The sequence below is a fragment of the Pinus tabuliformis genome, chromosome 9, assembly GCF_031772625.1.
Source record: "Pinus tabuliformis cultivar Carrire ecotype Pingquan chromosome 9, CPIR1, whole genome shotgun sequence".
NCBI classification, from domain to species: Eukaryota; Viridiplantae; Streptophyta; class Pinopsida; order Pinales; family Pinaceae; genus Pinus; species Pinus tabuliformis.
The window spans coordinates 374,091,908-374,113,094 of NC_142307.1; positions in this window are offsets into that span (position 1 = coordinate 374,091,908).

Sequence of the window (21,187 nt, forward strand, 5' to 3'; positions counted from 1 at the left end):
ATTCAAGAGTGAAGAGTTTAATCATGAGTTGAGCAACTTCAAGTGCAGAGTGTGAGTCATAGAGTTCCTTCAATTTTTGTAAGGCTTCGAAATCATTTAAAAATGGTGAAATATGGAGACTCACCTCTTCACTTACTGATGTTGCAATCAATGCATAGGCCTTGCTGTTCTTATTTTCCCAAATGGCAAACTCCTTGTCCGAGGTAGGTCGTTCTGGCTCTTTGTCTCCATCTCCAACACACACTCCTTTCCACAACTCATTGAAAATGAAGGTGTGTTTTATTTTCCTGCACCACTGAGGATAGTTCTCCTTGCCAGTGAGAACTGCTTCCATAATAGATATGATTGAATGCATTGTAAAATCTATGTACTGTGGAAAAAAATACTTCTGCTACAAAATTTTACTTCTAAAAAAATATGATTATGATATATGGAGACAGAGGTATCACTGTACAAAATGTAATACCACTACAATATCATTCAGCATAATAGCATTCACCATTCACTGACTCTAATATTCAATGCCATACACATATACAATGCAATAGCTCACAGTTACTAAAAATAATCACACCATTTGCATGGGAGAGGAGGCTCTCACCCATAAGCTCTGGACAGTAATAACATTGGAGAAGTGTATCAATTGAAACATCATATCAATTGAATGGTTTAATGGTGCCACTGCCTCCAATACAATCTCCAAGGGAGGCCACAACGTATCAAATGGAGCACTCATGCATGGGCCACAAGCGTATCAACTGAGGTATTCTAAAGGCATCAAACAATTCAAACACTATAACACATGTCATCATATAAACAAACTCTCATATATAAAACAACAACGCATCACAGCATATGGCCTTCAAAGACTTGTCAACAACATTCATGGTGTTTTAAAAACCATTCAAGGCACCAGACATATACTTGGACCTTCACATATGAACAGTTGTGCATTCTCAGATCACTACATTCCAGGTCGTGGGCCTGTGTGTGGATGGGTTACAGATGTTAATGATTGCAAATAACTAAAATTATGGGAAGAGTACCGCAAGTTGAACACATCTCCAGCCTCAATGTACAACGTTCAATTCTCATACCACAACAGTTTGTAATGCCTCAACCTAATCTCCACACCAGTTTTCAAATGTGCCAACACACAAAATGTAGCACTGGCATTCATACGTGCCAAGGAGAGAGAATCACTCAAAGACTGAGGATGACAGGAATTTGGTAAATTGTAGAAATGGCATAAAGGAGTTACAAGTTAAAGAAGGAAGCCAAAAATGGCACTGGCTTTGATACAATGTCAGACCAGGAAGTAACTCCTAAAAAAAAATCGTGATATTCATACAGGTTGGTCATTATTATACATATGAGGGAGAGACTGTTCATTTCATCTCCTGGTGACTCTTCATCTTTTCTATTATTTATTTACATTATATACAGTTGTTCACCCAATCCTTATGATTAGGTGTCAACAACATGATCTGATGTACTTCCCTACATCCTGTCAAAGATTCAACCAATACAAATACTTTTGCAGTGCTGCCACCATTTTCTCGACCCCGAAATGCCCAGCAACCCGACTATAGTGTGCTTCCCAAATCATCTTGGCATGCTTGCTTGAAGGAGCACAAAGGTGACCTAGGTGGCATAATAGGGTATCCTGGAGGTGAAAATTTGGAACATGCTAACCCTCCAAGAGTGTCTAGTATGTGTGACCGAATTCTGGGTCACTTTTGTAGAGAAGTGGCCAATAAGAAGTCTTATGCCCACAAGAGTTGAGCACGGTGGTTAACACCATCATCGGTGGTCGATTGAGGCAATCTGCAAAATTATTGGTGGTTCCCTTCTTATACTTGATATTCAAATGGAACTGTTGCAGGTATGTGGACCACTTCTGATGGCGATCATTCTACAATTTCCCTTGGGTTTGTATGGATTGTAGGGGTTGGTGGTCTGTGTGGATGACTGTTTCCTTCCCTAAAGTGAAATGCTTCCATTGTTGGCAAGTCTACACAATGGAATACATCTTTTTAACATAATTGGGATACTTCTAGATTGTGTCTGAAAGTGTCTCACTGTGATATGTCACTAGATGCCTGTGTTGAGTAAGGACTACCCCAATAACATAGTCAGAGGGATCTGTCTTGACCTCAAATGGTTGTTGCAAGTCTGGTAATGTGAGCACTGGTGCCGAGAAAAGGCATTCTTTCAACTCTATGAATGCCTTCCATCGAGATTCAGACCAAAAGAATTTTTCTTTCACTCCTCCTTTGGTGACTTCATGTTAATTTTAGGTATGTTCTATGCTAGAGCAATTTATTTCAATTTTCACAGTTAGCTCAATATATTTTCTAGATTAAAAATCACATCATCATTAAAGTAAACTATAGATAGATCATAAATATAAATTGTAGAATACAAGCCAAGACAAGAGGACACAAGATGTGGTGCTAGCCAGGGATAAACCCTAATGTGGGGAAACCCTTGATCAATTCTTCTTATATGTTCTTCAATAGTTCAGCAGAGAGAGAGAGAGAGAGATATCACATTTACAACAAAATTGAACACCTTGACCTATCTAGATAAGAGCATAGATCATCTCTAAGAAGATGATACATGATATTACTTGAAGACATGTTGCTTCAATTAATTCTCCAAGGTGACTCCTTCACCTATCATTGCATTGCATTTCGTCATCATGTTGTACCTCACCGCGTTGCACCATGCTACACCCATCATCATTATGATGCATCTCATCATGCTTCTTTAACCATGACTGTACCCATCACTGTATTACAATATGTGCCATTTTTGCACCATGTTGCCATCCTGACCTATGTGTTGGTTGTACCTTGCTTGATTGTTGTCCCTTGCTTGCTTGTTGTTGTTAGCATGCTTGTTGTTGCATGTTAGTTGTCCCTTACATGCTAGCTATAACATTGCATGCTTGGTGTACTTGCTGCTAAGTACCATACAACTATCCCAATGTTAGTTAACTATCCCTCGCATGCTTCACTCCTTTGGAGATAGATGCTCTAGTTATTCTGAGAGTTCCCGGAAGTTCTGACAGTTCCGGATTTCTGGCAGTTCAGGCTTTTTCGGCATCTCCGGCTTTTCTGGCAGTTCTGGCTTTTTCCGGCTTTTCAGGTAGTTCCGGATTTTTCCAATAGTTCTACATTTCTGGCAGTTCCAGTCTTTCTGGTAGTTCCAGCTTGCGATAGTTCTAGCTTTTCCAGCAATTTTGGCTTTTCTGGAAGTTCCGACTTTTCTGACAATTCGGGCTTTCCCAACTTTTCGAGCTATTCTGACAATTTCAGCTTTTCTGGCAATTCCTATTTTCCGGCAGCTCTGGCTTTTCAGGCTTTTCTACATTTTCCAACAGTTCTGACTTTTCTGGCAGTTTCGACTTTTCCATCTTTTCTAGCAATTCCAGCTTTTCCTGTAGTTCTGGCTTTTTCTAGAAATTCCGACTTTTTCTGCAATTCCGGCTTTTCCGGCAGTACCAGAAGTTCTGACTTTTCCGATAGTTCTGGAAATTCTAGCCTTTTCAGTAGTTTTTGCATTTCCAGCAGTTTTGGCAGTTCTAACAGTTCCAGCAATTCCGGCTTTTCTAGCAGTTTCGGCCTTTCCAGCAATTCCGACAGTTCCGGCAGTTTCAGATTTTCTGGATTTTCCGTCTTTTTGAGAAAAGTAAAGCTTATTCTCCCATGACTGCATTTAGATCTAGGGCACATTATCTAGGGCAACATATACCTTAGGGCATTCCCTCTAGCTCTCATCTTCATCAAACCAAAAATAGGATGAAGTGATATCACAAGAGTGAGTGTGTGTGTGACAAATGACTTCAAGTCCTCTTCTATTTATACTAAAATGTAGAGGTTGAATAGACATGAGTATTGGGCTTCTGAACCTACATAAGTTGCTGGCTGACTTGATAATTTTTCCATAATCAAAATAAATTCATATCTTCATAAATACTTATTGGAATTGGATGATCTTTAGATCAATCCTACACCTCTCTATGAGAGGGATCCAAGAAAAATATCAGCTGCCATAAATGAGATGACCCACATGGAGTTTGGTCCTAGTTTCCAATTTTAACACTCTCTCTCAACTAGGAAGAACTCCATCCATTGATCCATATGTCTGATTGTACTATCCCTACCATCAATGTCTTGTACTGCTCTACTCTGCTCTAATTTGCTAAGCTCTGCCTTGCTCTGATCTGCTTTTCTTTACTCTGCTCTGCTCAACCATGAAGAAGAAGAATTGATCGAGAATGTCTCATACCATTCTCTACTGACCCGAAGTCAGTTTCATATGAAGAGAGTGTGTCACATCACTCTTACTGACCCGAAGTCAGTTTCATTGATCCCAGATCAATATCACAAGAGAGTGTCTCAAACCACTCATACTGATCATATTTCATTGATCCAAAATCAATGTCACAAGAGAGTGTCTCAAACCACTCATACTGATCCTAGATCAATGTCACAAGAGAGTGTCTCAAACCACTCATACTGATCCCATATCAGTTTCATTGATCCCAAATCAATGGAGGTCATCCTATCATAGGGACTATAGTAGATACAACGATGTCTCCATCGATAGAAATACTGTGGTCCCTATCCTCATTTCCCTACACATTGATCAGATGAGAGGTACTTCCCATGAGTCCTAGGCTGCATGTGTAGGCTACCTCAACAGTAGAACGAATCATCCTTTCCACAAGAGAACAAATCATCCTGTCAGTTGATGGCATGGAGAACGAATCATCCTGGCCCACAGGGGAACGAAGCATCCCGTTCCACAGTCATTAGGGAGAATGAATCATCCAGTCCCACAGGAGAACGAATCATCCCATTCAACAGTTGCCATGGAGAACGAATCATCTTGGCCCACAGGAGAACGAATCATCCTATTCCACAGTCACCACAGAGAATGAATCATCCTGACCCACAGGAGAATGAATCATCCTGTTCCACAGTCGCCACGGAGAACAAATCATCCAGGCCCACAAGAGAACGAATCGTCCTACTCCATAGTGCACCACCAGGGGAGGGTGAGTCACCCTGTGGTCATATGTTGCTCCAGTAAGTACCCCAAGCCCCCCAAAGCTCCCAGAGCCTAATGCATGCAACATGTAGGACCCTTATAAGAAGGTCTCTCAACAACTCCAAGTCATTCAGGAAGGTTATAGATTTGACCTTTCCCTGGGGATTTGACAAAAAATGTCTACAACCTGTACATCGGTCTCAATGTGATGGAGACTCCTCTCTCATCGACTTACCATATCCCAGATAAGGTAGTATCTGATGTGTATCTAATGGAGCAATCATCGAATACGAGATTCCTCAATAATCAAATCCCACGTCTGGTTGTCACAGAGAATCAGAGTGGTATTCATCATGTGTACAAACAACTCACTTAAGAGCTTTTACAACCATGTTACTTCACACAAGATCATACTCGTAGCTATGTATTCAGTCTCAGGTGGTGCTTATAGCAACCGATTTCTTCTTCCTGCTCATCCATGATATCAAAGCAGAATCCAAAGAGAACCAGCACTGAGAAGTTCTTTAGTGATCCTCCACACTGCCTATCCACTCAGCATTCGAATAATCATGCAATTTCATATTTCCAGCAGTGTATCTCAATCCATGGGAGATTGTGCCCCGAAGATATCTCAGAATACTCTTGGTACCAATCTAGTGAGGCTAAACCAAATATGAGCTCACCATGCTAACTATAAAACATATGTCTAGATAGAAGTTCACCAAGAACATCAACGCGAATGAGTTTATGAAACTCAGAGGCATTTCCCAAATCTAGTCTGACATTGCTACCATATAACTTCTGAAAGTTAATATGCTCGAGGTAGTCACAGGATTGCAGTTTATCATTCCACATTTAGAATCCAACAACCTCTTACTTTTGCAAATGAGAGGGTCTGCACCTGTCAGAAATAGGTCGTCCTCAAAAGGCTGATATGAGAGGTCTATCATCGACAACCTTCCGGTAATGGTTTGTATCGGTTTCACTCCTAGTGAATCTCAGCTTCATCTGACAACTATCAATCCTCTCATATTATGCTTGGGGAGTTTTTCTTCAAGTCATAGAGGGCTTTGTTCCACCTATATACATGAGATTCTCGATCATGAATCTCAAACTTCTTGGATTGTTCCGTAGTTGTGGACCTACTACATGAGGGGAATGGTCTCCTTGTAAGATTTTCCTATAGGTTTTAACCCCGTACAGAAAATACCTGCATACGAATTCTAAAACACAGAAAATAAACAATGCGAGAGCATAACACATAAAACACATATACACAGAGATTTTCCCCTGGATCCCAAAACCGGGACGACCAGCTTGATTTTTCATTATGTTCCTTTCAATGTTTAAATACATATTTATACATGCCGAAGCATCCGATACCATGGACTGAAAACCATCGCATCCAAAAAACATGTGCAAAAATCATGCAAAAAACGATAGGTGGGTCTACCAAACCTAACATAGGGTCCAAAACCAAAATTTTATGGGGCGTTGCCCCAAACCCCATAAAGTGGGGTTACGCGTGCCCCTCAAACCCCTTGTTAACTACGTGGAAAGAATATAACACAACCCAACATTCTCCCACTTGTTGTTGTCTTTCCATAGGGGGCCACAAGAGAGCTTAGTCATTTTTCCAGCGTTGAAATGCCCATTGTCTCTCTACACCAAGAGAACTTCTCAGAGCTCATAGATTTTGTCAATGCATCTGTAGTATTCTTTAAAGTGTCCACCTTTACCAGCAACGCCTCTTTGTCTTCTATCATGTCCCTCACAAAGTGATATCGAACATCAATGTGCTTTGACTTTGAATGATATGTGGGGTTCTTTGCTAAGAAAATTGCACTTTGGCTGTCACAATCTATCCTTATAGCTTCTTTTACTAACCCCATACTTGAACACAATCTCTGCAACAAAACTACTTCCTTGCTTGTATGAGTGGCTGCCATGTATTTTGCCTCTGTAGTTGACAATGCCACTACATATCGTTTCTTACTCATCCAACTGACTGCACCTCCAAATTGGTTAAACACATACCCACTTGTAAATCTTCTATGATCTAGATCTCCAGCCTAGTCTGCATCAACAAAGCCATGAATATCCAAAACTCTGTCCAATCCTAGTCTTCCTTAGTAGCACAAATCATAATCACTAGTGCCACGCAAATACCTAGAAACCCACTTCACTGCTGTCCAGTGTTCCTTCCCTGGTTTTGACATAAACCTACTCAATAATCCTACTACGTCTGCAATGTCTGGTCTAGTACAGACCATTGCATACATCACTCTACCGAATGCACTTGCATATGGAACACGGGACATGTCCTCTTCATCTTCTTGTTTCTTGTGACACTCTTCAGCAGATAACCTCACACCTATAGGAATAAGAACCTTTCACCAGTTTACTATCCTGCATATTAAACCTCTACAATATTGTCTCGAAATACTTCCTATGGTTTAACTAGAGCTTCCTCTTTGCCCGATCTCTTTTAATTTCCATGCCCAAAATATAGTTTGCAGCACCAAGATCTTTCATGTCGAATTTGGAGGAAAATTTGGTCTTCAAATCCTGGATAACTTCTTTGTCATTTCCAACCAACAACATATCATCGACATATAAGACCAGATAAATAACACGGTCACCAATTAATTTAAAATACACACAGTGATCTTATTTGCTTCTGGTGAAGCCAAGTCCCCGTATAAATGTATCAAATTTCTGATATCACATCCATGGTGATTGTTTTAACCCATACAGAGACTTCTTTAACTTGCATACTAGTTCTTTATTACCCTTTACTGCAAAGCCTTGAGGTTGCTTCATGTAGATCTCCTCTTCCAGATCCCCGTGAAGAAATTTTGTCTTCACATCCATCTGTTCTACCTCAAAATCAAAAGCAACAACAATAGATAAAAGTAATTTAATAGAAGTTACCTTGGCAACAGGAGAAAAAATATCACCAAAATCAATTCCTGACACCTGGGAATAACCTTTTGCTACCAACCGAGCTTTGTATTTCTCCACTTTTCCTTCTACATTTGTCTTCTTTTCGAACACCCATTTGCTGCCAATGGGTTTTCTTCCAGCCAACAACTCCACCAGATCCCAAGCCTCATTTTTGTGCAAAGATGCCATTTCTTCAACCATGGCTTCTTTCCAGAGTTTTCCATCCTTTGAATCCACTGCTTCATTCACAGTTCTGGGATCATCATCAGTAACAGACAAAGAAAAATTTGAACATAAAGTAGATGGACTATACCTTTCTGGCTACCTTCTTTCTCGAACTAATCTTCTCACAGCCGGAGTTTGTGGCTCTTCATCTCATGATTCCTCCTCTACTGCAGAGTCTGATTCTTCCTCCTTTAGCTCAAACTCTATCTACTCAGGTTCCTTTGGTTGGAATTCATGTTTAATAACATCTTTCACCTCTTTGAACACCACATCTTGGCTGTACGCAACCATCCTTGTTACTGGGTTCCAAATCTTATAACCCTTTAAGCCATCCTTATACCCAATAAAGATTCACTTTTCATATTTACTCTCCAACTTATTTCGTTTCTCCTTTGGAACATGTACATATGCATCACATCCAAATACCTTTATATGTGAAAGAGAGGGTTTCTTACTAGTCCATACCTCTTGTGGAGTCTTATCCTCCAGCGCTGATGAAGGTGACACGTTGACTAGGTAACATGCAGTATCCACCGCCTCTACGCAGAATTCCTGTTCTAACCCGGCACCACTGAGCATGCTTCTTGCCCTTTCCATCAATGTCTTATTCATTCTTTCTACAAATCCATTTTGCTAAGGTGTATATAGAGTAGTCTTCTGCCGTGATATACCACACTTCTTACAAAATTCTTCAAATTCCTTGTTGTAAAACTCTCCACCATTATCTGTCCTCAACACCTTTATCTTCTTCTCTGTCTAAATTTCCACGAGAGCCTTAGATTCTTTAAACCTGTAAAAGAGTTTAGGTTTCTTCTTAAGGAAATATATCCATGTATTCCTTGAGAAGTCATCTATAAATGATACATAGTACACAGACTTACGTAGTGATGGAACCTTCACAGGTCCTGTTAACACCCAGGTTGTTCCCTATGACTCCCAAGGGAATATGGCCTGGGTAACCACTAACCAATCTTTGGATTACAGTGCCTAGCCACACTGTAATCAGAGAGGGCTCTCTCTTTATAATTTGTCTCTGTTCTGTGGAGATTTTAGGCTAGATATGAAATGAGGGTGCTTAGTTTTATGCTTTGGTTGAGGGATATCTTTCTGTACTTGAAGTGTGCAATCTGCAGATGAGTTTATTTCATTGGGCAATGGAGTCTGTGGCTACAAATGTTTAGAAACCTTGAGATGATTTACTGAAATTACAGGGCCATTTAAATACTTCATATAACAAAGTTAGATTATGATGGTGACATGTGAACAACCAGTGAAAAGCATTCAAGAATTTTCCACTGAGCTGGGGTGTGGGAAAGAGATAGATGCCTCAGGAGCAAACTTGAATTCCTGAAAATATTTATCACAGTGAAAGATATAGCTTGAAAGTGTAGCAATTAAGAATTACACCTCATTTACTCTATCTGAAGAAAACATTTATAACAGCTTAGATTGAGTTCAGGGTAATCTATGATCAAATCCTGGAACTATTCTTTTACTTTGCCATTAAGTGTAAAACTCATAAACATGAAAGAAGATGAAAGACTAGAAAACATATAACACAGAGTTTTAAAGAAGACTTATTGTGCTATGAAACATGCAGGAATCCTGTAACATTCAGCCAGCCACCACAGTGCATCAAGGAACACAGAGCTTTGGAAATTCCATCCACCTTTTGTATTATTTCTCTGAGAGTTGTACAACAACGGAAATATAGAAATGAAATCAACAACAACCCTTGCAAACTCATGCAAAGGGGACTTTATAGAAATGTTTATACAAAAATATCTCAGGCATTGAGTCATCTGAGAGAGAAATATCTTCATTACTTCGTACAGAAAAGTAGAAAAGAAGTTATTACAGCTTTGAATGCAACATAACTGCTCTTTAAGTCTGTCAGAGGATATTTTGACCTTTGGAGGTCACTGAGTCGATTGGAACACTTTGCTTTAATGCTGGAAAATGTGCCGTTACTTTTGCTGCGCTGTATCTTCTCGGCCTTGCCACCTGTGACTGTGCTTGCTGCTGTGGTGACCGCATAGCCCTGCTGAGTTGGCTCAGCCTTTCATCTTTCCTTTGTATGCTGATCTACCAAAATTTTCTCTGTGTATGATCACTTATAAATTTGCAAAACTTGACATTACAGGTTCTGGCTTGATAATATTAGCTGTGTCAATCTGTTCCAGACTTCCTGTGTGGGCAATTGGTGCTTCACAATTGCCTCTATGGTTTCATCTGCTTCTGTATATTTATAGAAATTTGGAGGCACATCGAACAGATGATTGATCTCGTTCATGATGATAAATAGGTTTTCCACCCTATTGTAGAGAGTTTGCCCTGATGCTGGCCCTGATTCTGCTGAAGTGTTGGGCTGTCCTTCAATTTGACTTGCAGCAAAGGCATTGACCCTTTTAGCATAATTTTCATGGGTAAGTAGTCTTCCCACACTGCTTAGTATGCTGGGGAGGCCTATGTTTTGTAACACCTGAAACCTGTCCATGAACCTGTTGATTTCGGTCTGCATATCTTGGGTTCTCCTTTCTAATGTTCCAACCAGGTTTCTTAATGTCAGGACCCTTTTAACCATTGAGATTGTCTCAGTCCTGTGAGCAATTCCCATGGTGGTCAGTTGAGAGCTTGTCCTGTTATTCAATATGTTGATCATCCTATTGGCAGCATCAGGCATGTTGCCAAGGCTTGCTCTTGCTCTGTGTATCTCCCTATTTTCCTTTGTAATGAGTGCTGACTGTTCATCTATGGTCTCAATGAACTGCCACTGATCAGTAATGGACTGGCCAATATTGGCCCATAGGACTGTTTTGAGCTCAGCTGTCACCTTATCTAGTGTGAGCTCTTTTTCAAGCTCAGTTATTCTCTTTTTGAGGGCTTTTATATCTCTTTCCTTCTCAGCCACATTCTGTTTCCTCTTATCATACCTTTCATTTACTTTAGCCAAAGATTCTTTGGCTTGATTAAGCTCTAACATTTGAGCTTCCAGGACTTGAATCTCATTTTGAAGCTTCTGCATATCCAGACTATAAGTCTGCTCTGTTGTTGGTGCAGCTGTTGATGTAGTTGGTGCTGTAGGTTCTGTTTGCTGAGGAGGAAGAGCAGTAGTTGGAGCAGCTTCCTCAAGGTTGATTACCTCAGGAGGAGGCTGGGAGGTTTGACCTTCTTCTATTTGTTTCAAGGCTGTCTGTAGTGCTGCTTTTGTAGCCTCCAATTCTCCCAGTTTTTCTTGGGTTTGAATTAGCTGCTTGTACACAGATACCAACAAGGTTGTGGCCTCTTGATCATGTCTTTGCTGGGAAACATCATCTATTTGAGGGTGAATTGTGGTAGGGAGTTTGATCTTTCTCCTCAAGGCTGCCATGTCTGCATCCCTCAACTTTAATATCTCTTGTATGCCCTTGATATCTTTGGGATCATGCCCAATCTCTATGATGATGTCTTCTAAGGACCTAATTCTGTTGTCCTTTGCTTGAGAGGATGCTTTCTCCAACTCAAGCTGAGCAGCTGTGTTGTTAAGGCTATTTTGTAGCATGTAGTTATCCAATGTTTGGTCTGCCAGGGAAGCATAGACCATCTCACCCGTTTGCTTATGCATTTCTATTTTGTCCATTGGGTGAATATCCTTGGCAAGGACCTCCAGCTTAGTCCTCAAGTAGTCAGAGGCAGATTGGGGCTGCACTGCTGTTGGCATAAAATGACTGATGATCATTTTGCCTTCCTGCACATCATATGCAGACATGAGTCTTTGTTGATTGGTGGGAGCCATGTTTAACAGATGGTTATACAGTTGTATCTTGATGGGCTCATTTCTCCTCTTAATGTCAATGAACTGCTGTTTAATGCTGAGTCCACCTTCCCTTTGCTGATTTGAGGAACTCACTTCTCCTCCCATTGCTCTATCCTGTTCCTGTTGAAAGGAACTTGCTGATGCTTCCCTGCTGGGTGGGACCATACCAAAAGACTGTCCCATTGGCATTTCTTCCTCTGAGAAGGGATTGATTCTCTGTCTTTTCTCCCCATGAGTTGCTGATGTTGTAAGGGGAGTCTCTCTGTCCCTTTTCCTGCTTGTATCCTCCTTTTGTGGAGTTTGGAGGATTGATGCCTCAACTGAAGTTTCTTGCCTTGGAGGCACAGTTTGTTCAGTGGATTTAGGGGCTTCCATTGTTTTCTCTTGCTGGACAGGCTGCTCCTGTCTTTGTTCTTCCTGCTGTTGGTGTTGTGTTTGTTGCTGCACTTCTTGCTGCATCATTTCTTCTTGTTGTTGCACTAGTGTTTCCATTTGCTCTTCAGTCATAGGAGGTGGCTGTTCCATCTGCTTTTCTTTGCCTTTGCTGGATGTCTGTGGAGTATTTATGGCAGCTTGTTGATGTGTTGTTGAGGATGAGGCAGCTGCTCCAAGTTGTCTTTGATATGACAGGGGGACCTGTCCACAAGTTTCCAAGTCAGCTTCTTTCTGAATATTTCTAGCCTCTCTTTCTAGCAGCTCTTCACTAGTAATTTCCTCTTCTAGGGTGCCCTTTTTCCAGCTCAATGCATTGGCATACTGCTCAATCTCAGGCAGCCTCATATGTGAATAGGTACCCAATTTGTATTTTATCCTCCTGAGGGAAACAAAATGATTGGGGTCATAGGGTATCCACTCAAAACTAGTTTGCAGTTTGAGGGCCTCTAGGATACTATTTGCCTCTTTCCATCCCTCCTCTCTTTTGTTATATAGGAAAGGGCCCAGCTGGCTCCTTACCTTCAACTGTGCCTTCTTGTTCTTGCTTTGGAAGTGGAGGTAGTCGGCATTCCCAAATTGCCTGAAGTATTCTAGGGCAAAAAGTCTCATAGGGACATACCTTGGCAGCCTATAAGGCTTCAACTCACAGCCATATATTCTGATCACTGTGTGGTGGTTGTAAAAGTACCAATTACCAATGCTGTAGGTTTTGGAGAGATGGAGAACTCTCCTCATGTCATCAGTTAACCTTGGAGGAGAAACACCATACAATAATGTCATAGCTGGATGAATGAACAAGTCTATGAACTCATAGTATGTGTATGGTGATACAGAGGTGCAATGAAAAACTGAGGTCCAAAACACAACTGATCTTGGATTCCCCTGGGCATTAACTCGCTTCAGGGGAATGAGGAAGCTGTCTGGTTGATAAAACAAGAATAGATGGTAAATGTATGAAGTGTATCTGAACAGTCTCTCCCTTTGCAGATTCATCAGCTGGTCATGGATCCTATCTGCAATATATGTGGCATAGTCATAATGTACAGCTGGAGGCTTTCCAGGAGAGAATATAGACAACATTGCCATTATACTATCATCCACATCCTCCACTCCCGTGAACCCTAGGACATAGCTGATCAAATCCACTAGCATTATGCCCAATTCATTTAAGTATGCATATCCAATAGGAGGAGTTCTGATGGCTTCAGAGCTTGTTTGTATGAACAGCTGATTGATTTTGATGATCTGGTCATTTGACAACTTAGTCCCCTTCTATATCAAGTTTTGCATGTAGAGGGGCGTCAATGGTTTTGCAGTGTGGAAATGCAGCATCTGATTTAGGCTCTCTGGGGTGATATGGAATAGAATTGAGCCTTTGGGGCTGAGAACAGCTCTTTGGCATGGATCATAGCACTCCTGGCATCTGTGGATCAATTTTGGCATAGGATTTACTTGGGCGAGGTTGTAGATGGGCAAGTTTGAGTCCCAAATGCCTAGTATATCAGCTCCACTAAGGTGCTGGGCTTTCAACTCATTTAGCATCTGAATATTATATTTAGAGCCTAATGGAAAATAGTCTAACATCTGATAATCCACATCTCCCAGAGCTTTCCATTCTAACTCCCTGTGAGGGGTATTGAGAGGCTTGATGTTCAGTGCAATTGGAGTTTCCATGGTCTATTAAGCTTCTGACTTGCAGGTGAACTGGTTGAAATAAGCAGAACAACACAGAGGTGATTCCTTACGATGAAAGTGTGAATTTTAAGGACCAGAGGGTGAATTGAGCACACAGCAATTGAAATACTGTTTAACGGATTGATAAAAATAAATAGCAGGGCTGACCAGAACTTTTCTAAGGTGAATTTAGCCAGCAGAGGTTTCTAGCTCACGATTGCGCGAGCTACCTGTGAATTCAGGTTGTTTCAGTCAAATGCAGGTTTCGTAAACTGTTTGTTGCCTTGGAGAGGGAAATAGGTACAGGTTACTGGATATTAGACGGTGAATTCAGTGTTTTAACACTCCCTTAACAGTTTGTTTGTAGAAAATTGGATAAAAACCAGGTGCAGAGAATAATTTCGAGAAATACCTTGCGGATTTCCACTGACAGTTGCAAATGCAGGTACGACGGAGGCGCCCGTGGTTTGGAGTCGAACAGTGCAGGTTGGCGTTGGTCTGGTCGTTAAATACATGCAGGAACAACAACAGTCTCTTTCGGCAAAAGTAGAAAAAACACGAAATTTTGGCCTAAAAATAGATTTTTGTCATATTGGCGCCTTTTTGGGATGACGTCAGCATGACGTCATCGGGTGGGGTTGGAGTCGGATGATGTCAGCATGACGTCACCGGTGATGTGGCAGGTCCTGGTTGGTCCATGGATATGCTGAAGTGGCGGACATGTCAGCGAAGGGACGGACGAATGAGGTGATGCGACGGCGGGGTGGCGGCGACATGGCTCTGACGTGGGCATGACATGGGACCAGCAAAACCGGGCGGTAAGTGAAACAGTGGTAACGGTTTTCTCGGACCGCTTACCATACGGCCCCGGTTTTGTCAGAGGCCGCTCCGAGAGACTGAGAAGGTGACGCGTGGCCGAGGACTGACGTAACCCTTCGTCAGTTTCTCGGGCGCTAACTGTCGGGCGTGGGGACCAACCCGATATGCATAAGGGCCGTCCGATCAGAGGCGCTCGATCGGACGGCTGACGGGTTGATGAAGTGATCGAGCGATACGGAAGGGGGCGGGATTTAAAAAATGTATTTTTTGGGATGCGCGCTTAGCGGAAGATCATTGGGGTATGAAGAATTTCGATGGTTTTTTAATATATTTTCAATAAAACCAATATAGCGCCCGAACCATTGGAATCATAAAAATGGGTTTTTTATGAATAGTTTTGTCAAAATGCGCCCGGTGCTTAGACTTTGGATAAAGGAGAAAAGTGGGTTTTTAGAGTATTTTTGCCAATGAAGCGAGTTAAAGGGACAAAAGGGGTTTTTTAGCAAGGTTTTTGGGGATTTTTTGGGTTTTTCTGAGCAGAGGGAAGGTGAGGGCTTAGGGGAAAGGTTGTTGCTCATAACCAGAGGTTAGAGCAGCCCCAGGACAGGGTTGACCATAGTCCCAGGTGGACTAAAGTCTCCCTTTAGACAGACATATTTAGCTATAATGCTAAAAGGAGGATATTTATAGAATGTTTGGGGATTTATACACCATGGTGTTAATAATACTAGGGAAAGGGTAACATAGGGGAATTACATACTAGAGTTAGAGTTAATATGGGGGAATATGTGAATGAGGGGGAAAATCACTAAGTTTACTTGAAACTTACTTAGTTTAGGGAGTAGATCAAAATGAAAAGAATTTTTAGACAAGAAATGTGGCTTTTCAATGAATAAAACCACCATCAAACCTCAAGTCTTCTAAGCAATTCAATTGATGAGGGGATGTTAGTAATGAGTGGGAAAAGGGATAATTGGGAAGTTAGACATGCTTCTTTGTTTTTCTTTTCTCATCTTGACCATCAAGGTTAAATCTGAAATGAATACCACTTCTGCAACCCCATCTACTTACCCAGCTATTTTGCCTAGCATTTTTTGTTTCTTCTTGAAGGGTGCATTTAGGCTTGCAGACCCTTACTTGCCTTTTCTTTTCTTTGGCTTTTTCTTTTGTTTTTCTATCTACTTCTACCCTTATTTCTTCCAAGGTCCCAGATTAAGCTGTTGGGAGCCTTTTCTTCTCTACCTGAACTACTTGTCTGCCAAGATTAAACAGTTTGGACAGACTCCTTTCTCTATTCTACAATTGAAAATTTAAAGCATGACATGATCCAGTTTAGACTGTTGGATCATCCATCGAAATTTGAGTCCCCATCAAGCTATAAGCACAGATTGTATTCTTATGGAAATATGTGATCTTTGCATCATCAAAGCAGAGCATATTTGGACCTTTTCATTGCCAATCATGAAATATGAAACCTATTGGTATAGGTAGCTAACAGTGGCTCCACATGGGGGTGGTGTTTCATTTGAAAGACCAAGAACAGCAGGTCAGATTGCCTTGCTCCTTGACTGCTCTTGCCAATCCTGAAGTTTGCTGCTTTGAAATGCCAAAATTGTGTGCTTCTCTTCTTGGTAGACCTCTGATTCTATTCACCTTTCGCTGGCAGTTTAAGAAAACTTTGAGAAATTGCATTTTTACATGTTGACAGAAAATAATATATACATCTGGATATGTACAAGGAAAAACTCAGGCTGCACTTATGGGTGATATTCAAAATAGTGCTTCAGCATCCTGCCATTCACAGGACCTTCATCCAAATCAGTTTCATTGAGACTCTTAAGGAAATAAGTGTTGTTTCCTTGTACTGCTTGGACAGCAAATGGTCCTCTCCAAAGGGAATCAAATTTTCCATGTTTTCCCTTATCCTCTCTTCTTGAATCCCACTTGAGGACTTTGTCACCAATATTGAAATCTTCTACCTTAGTTCTTCTATCAAAGGCCTTATTTAATTTTTCTTGTAGAACTTGAACTCTGCTGAAAACTTGGTCTCTAGTTTGCTGTAAACATATGATCTGATTGATTCTTCTTTGCATATCATTTGGTTCAGCTTGGCTTTCTTGAAGAAGTTTCATAACAGGCACTCCTAGTGATGAAGGAAATTTGGCCTCTAATCCATAAACCAACTCATATGGGCTGGTCCCAATTGATCTTTTGGTTGTTAGTCTATCTGCCCATAGGGCATTCACAAGCTTCTTATGCCAATTCGTTTTGTTCTCTTCTAGTACTTTCTTTATGATGTTTACCAGACTTTTATTTGATGACTCAGCAAGGCCATTTCCTTGGGGATAGTATGCAGTAGAATGGCCCAAGGTGATGTGAAATTTATGGCAGAAGTTCACCATTTTCTTGGATCTGAAAGCAGCAGCATTGTCTGTTATTATTTTGTCAGGACAGCCAAATCTAGCCAATATGTTGTTCTCCAAGAACTGAATGATAGTGGAATCATTTGCTTGTCTGCATGGAACAACTTCAATCCACTTGGTGAAGTAGTCTGTAGCTGTTAAGATCCATCTATGTTGGCCTGAAGATGAGGGATGAATTTCCCCAATGAAATCCAAGCCCCATTGTTGAAAAGGTCTCTCTGTTACAATAGGCCTTAAGGGAAGTGGCAGCAACTGTCTCTTTCCCTCAAACACTTGACATTTATGACATGAGGTGGTGAATTTTTTGACATCAGAGAAGATGGTGGCCCAGTAGTACCAAGCCCTTAGTATTTTATCCATAGTGGACTTCCAGTACAAGTGTCCACCACAGTCACCTGCATGAAATTCCTTTATGATATAGTCAGTTTCATTCTCATTTAGGCAGTTTAGCAATATTCCTTCATGGTTTTTCCACAATAAATTTCCATCTATAACACAAAATTTAGAAGCTTTCATTTTTAAAAACCTACATTTAGTTCTGGACAATCCTGGGGGAGCACACAGGTTTTGCAATACATAACATATGTCAGAGTACCAAGGGGATTGTTCAAAGTCTACATTGATCTTTGGAGTCGCCAGCTCCGGTTCACTGTCCAGCTGGTTAATGTCTAAGGCTTGGAAATTTGCTTCTGTCATTAATTTAGCCAAGCCTTGCCCTTTTATTAGTTTTGTAGGTTTTATCTCAATGTCAAATTCCAAAATGTTGGCAATCCACTTTCCTCTTCTGCCCTGTAAATTTTCTTGGGTGAGAATGTCTTTGACAATAGGACTTGGCACGTATGCTATAACATGGGAATAAAGGATGTAAATCCTAAAGTATTTAATGGCTTTGACTAAAGCATAAGCTTGCTTTTCCATGATTTGATACTTTAAAGGTGCATCTCTAAGAGCTTTGCTAAAGAACGCAATTGGCTTCTCATTTCCTTGGTCATCCTTTTGCAATAAAACAGCAGCAATAGTATGCTGGGAGGCAAAAGAGAAAATGATAAATTCTCTGTCAAACTGAGGATTGGTCAACACTGGTGTTGGTCGCTTTAATTGTTTTCACAATTCGAGCTCCACATAAATTGTCAACCCGAGAAGGTCTTTTTATTCCAAAGGTAATAGCGCACTGTATGTGCTCAATTTCAAAAGCAGTTCAATGTTGTAGTAAAAGAAAATCACACACAATTGTTAAATTCAGTAATCTATCAATTTACAGTCTACTTAATTAAAGCTGAAGTCAATTAACTTATAGCAGACACGATTTCTCTGTTACAGCAAAAGGAAAATAAATGTATAAAGAAAGAAATCATTCAACTATAGCAGGAACAGGACCCTATTCCTTGGTGGGAACTTCAGCACCTGCCGCCTGGCACTAATCACACTGCAAAAGAAGTAATCTCGAAAGGTCAAGACCCTATTCCCAGGAACAGGAATCTTCAGCACTTGGCCTCTCTGTTCTAATCACACTGCAAGTAAAAGAAAGCAATCAATGGAGCAAGACCCTATCCCTCTGTACCGGGATCTTCAGCACATGCTCTCATCATCCACTCGTGCAATCAATACATGTAGCGCTAAGAAACAGAGTATCACAAACCATGTAACTAGTGTTTCAGCAACAGAACCAAACACAACGCAAATACATAAGAAATGAACAACTACAGGAATGAAGGGGTGAATCTTGTGAGGAAGGCGGGCCCTTTCCTTCTCACAAGATTCCCCAAGAGAAAGAATTAAACTGGAATGCTCAAAACAGGTCTTTATTCATCTGTCTAGAAAACTGGTACATACAAAAGAGGAGACTAGCTCCTGTCTCACACGATGCTGTTCTCAAAAATTACAATTTGATCGATCCCTTCTAATGATGATGTCTCCTCTTTTTAAAGAGGAGGCATCATTTACAATTTTACACAAGAACGGAGATCTCGATTCTGTTCTAAACAAAACTATTCTGTTCTTTCTTAAAAAGAGATACTGTTACAACCGAGACAACAGAGATGCTATCTTCAAGATGATTCAGGTAACCGTATCTTCTGGCTGCTGCTATTATCCACAAAAAGTTCTTCCAGAATCGCAAAACGCATAGCGGGAGTTGCGTGCTTTGACGGTTGTTTCAGCAACTGCGTTGGCTGTTGCAGCAACGGGACAGCTGTTTCAGCAACGGAGTTGACTGTTTCAGCTGTTTCAGCAACGACCGCTCATTCCCAATAAGGCATATATTATCTGCGATCTTTGACTTGTGTTAGCAACAATGCACTTCAATAATTGATAAAATATAAGAGTATTATGGAATTAAATGTAAGACAGATTAATCATATAATAAAGAGAAGGTTTCCATATACCTTAGGATATAGTGAATGAAAAAGACATTGGAGCTTATGGTTTTGAGAGTAAAATGATATGAAAGTATATAACAAAATGATACATATTGGAGTCCTAACATCCCCCCCAGCTAAAAATGTTGCATGTCCTCAGGCAACCCCTTCGTCTGAATCAGAGTCTGAGTACTGGGACTGGCAATGCAGATTACTCAAGCAGTAGCTGGAGAAAGTGGCGTCTGTAGGAGCTCGGAATCCGTTGTTGAGCTGTAACCGTTGCCATGCCGAGGCTTCCTCTTCGTCAGTCAACAGGTAATGATTTTGATATTTCTCTGACGGCAGCCATAAGATGGGAAAACGGAAATGATACCCAATCCAGTTGACTCCGCAATGCTGAATGCAATTGACATACTTAGGGACTCTATACAATGCAGCGTGAAAATTGAGAGGGTTAAGAGGATGATAATCCTGTCTTTCCTTATCTGATTGCTGCCAAAAGAGATCATTGGCCTTCAGTGCAGCAGGACCCTTCAGTCGAATATGCTCTTGACAATTAAAAAGGATGGAAGCCTGTAATTGTTCTATGTGCTCGCTCATACCTGGCTTCTGCAAGTATTCATAGTACTGTGCTATGAACATGGCTGGGCTTACCGGCTCTGGCCTAATCCACAGGAGTTTATTCTCCTCATTATGACTGCTTGTATTGAACGCAGTCTGCCAAGTGAGCTGATTAGACAAGAATGAAGCGAATGCCCTTATTTGTATATCTCCTGCAATTGGAGTAAGATTAACTCTTCTTTCTTCAGGCATGGCTTCATTATGCAAGTAGAGTTCGCACAGCAGATGCTGGTCGCTTTCAGGGGCCTCCTTGAAGGTCTCAACAAATTTTTCTGAAGTCAGTACTTCATGTGGTCTACCATGTGCAATTGATTTAATTTGAAAGTAAGCTAATCGTTCAGCAAGAAAAAGAGCATAGTTTACAGAAGGTTTCCGTGTAACCATCAACTTCCGCACCAATGAAAATATCAGGGCTATCCGTTCCTTAGACCGTCTGGCTTCCTTCTTATATTCCCTGTGCTCTTGCAGTAATTGTTCCAAATTCTCCCAGTTAGTGTATACAAAGTTTTGCCATTGCAACTTATGCTGTTGTAATATTATATCCTGGTTCTCGGCATGTTCCTTCTTCCATCTGTTGAATTGTTCCAATGGGTCCCATGGCCGAGTCTGTGTCTTTTTAACAGAAGTAGTAGGCTTGGGCGCTATTTCCTCTGTTTGTGTGGCTGCCTCAGAAGAAATGCACTGAGGCATTATTTCTTCTGTTGGAATACGTGCACCAGTAGTGTGCTGAGGCAGTGTCTCTTCTGCCGAAACAGCTGTTTCAGTAGTAGTATGCTCTGGTGATGTTTCCTCAGCTGGAATATCTGAATCAGTAATCATGTGTTCTGGCA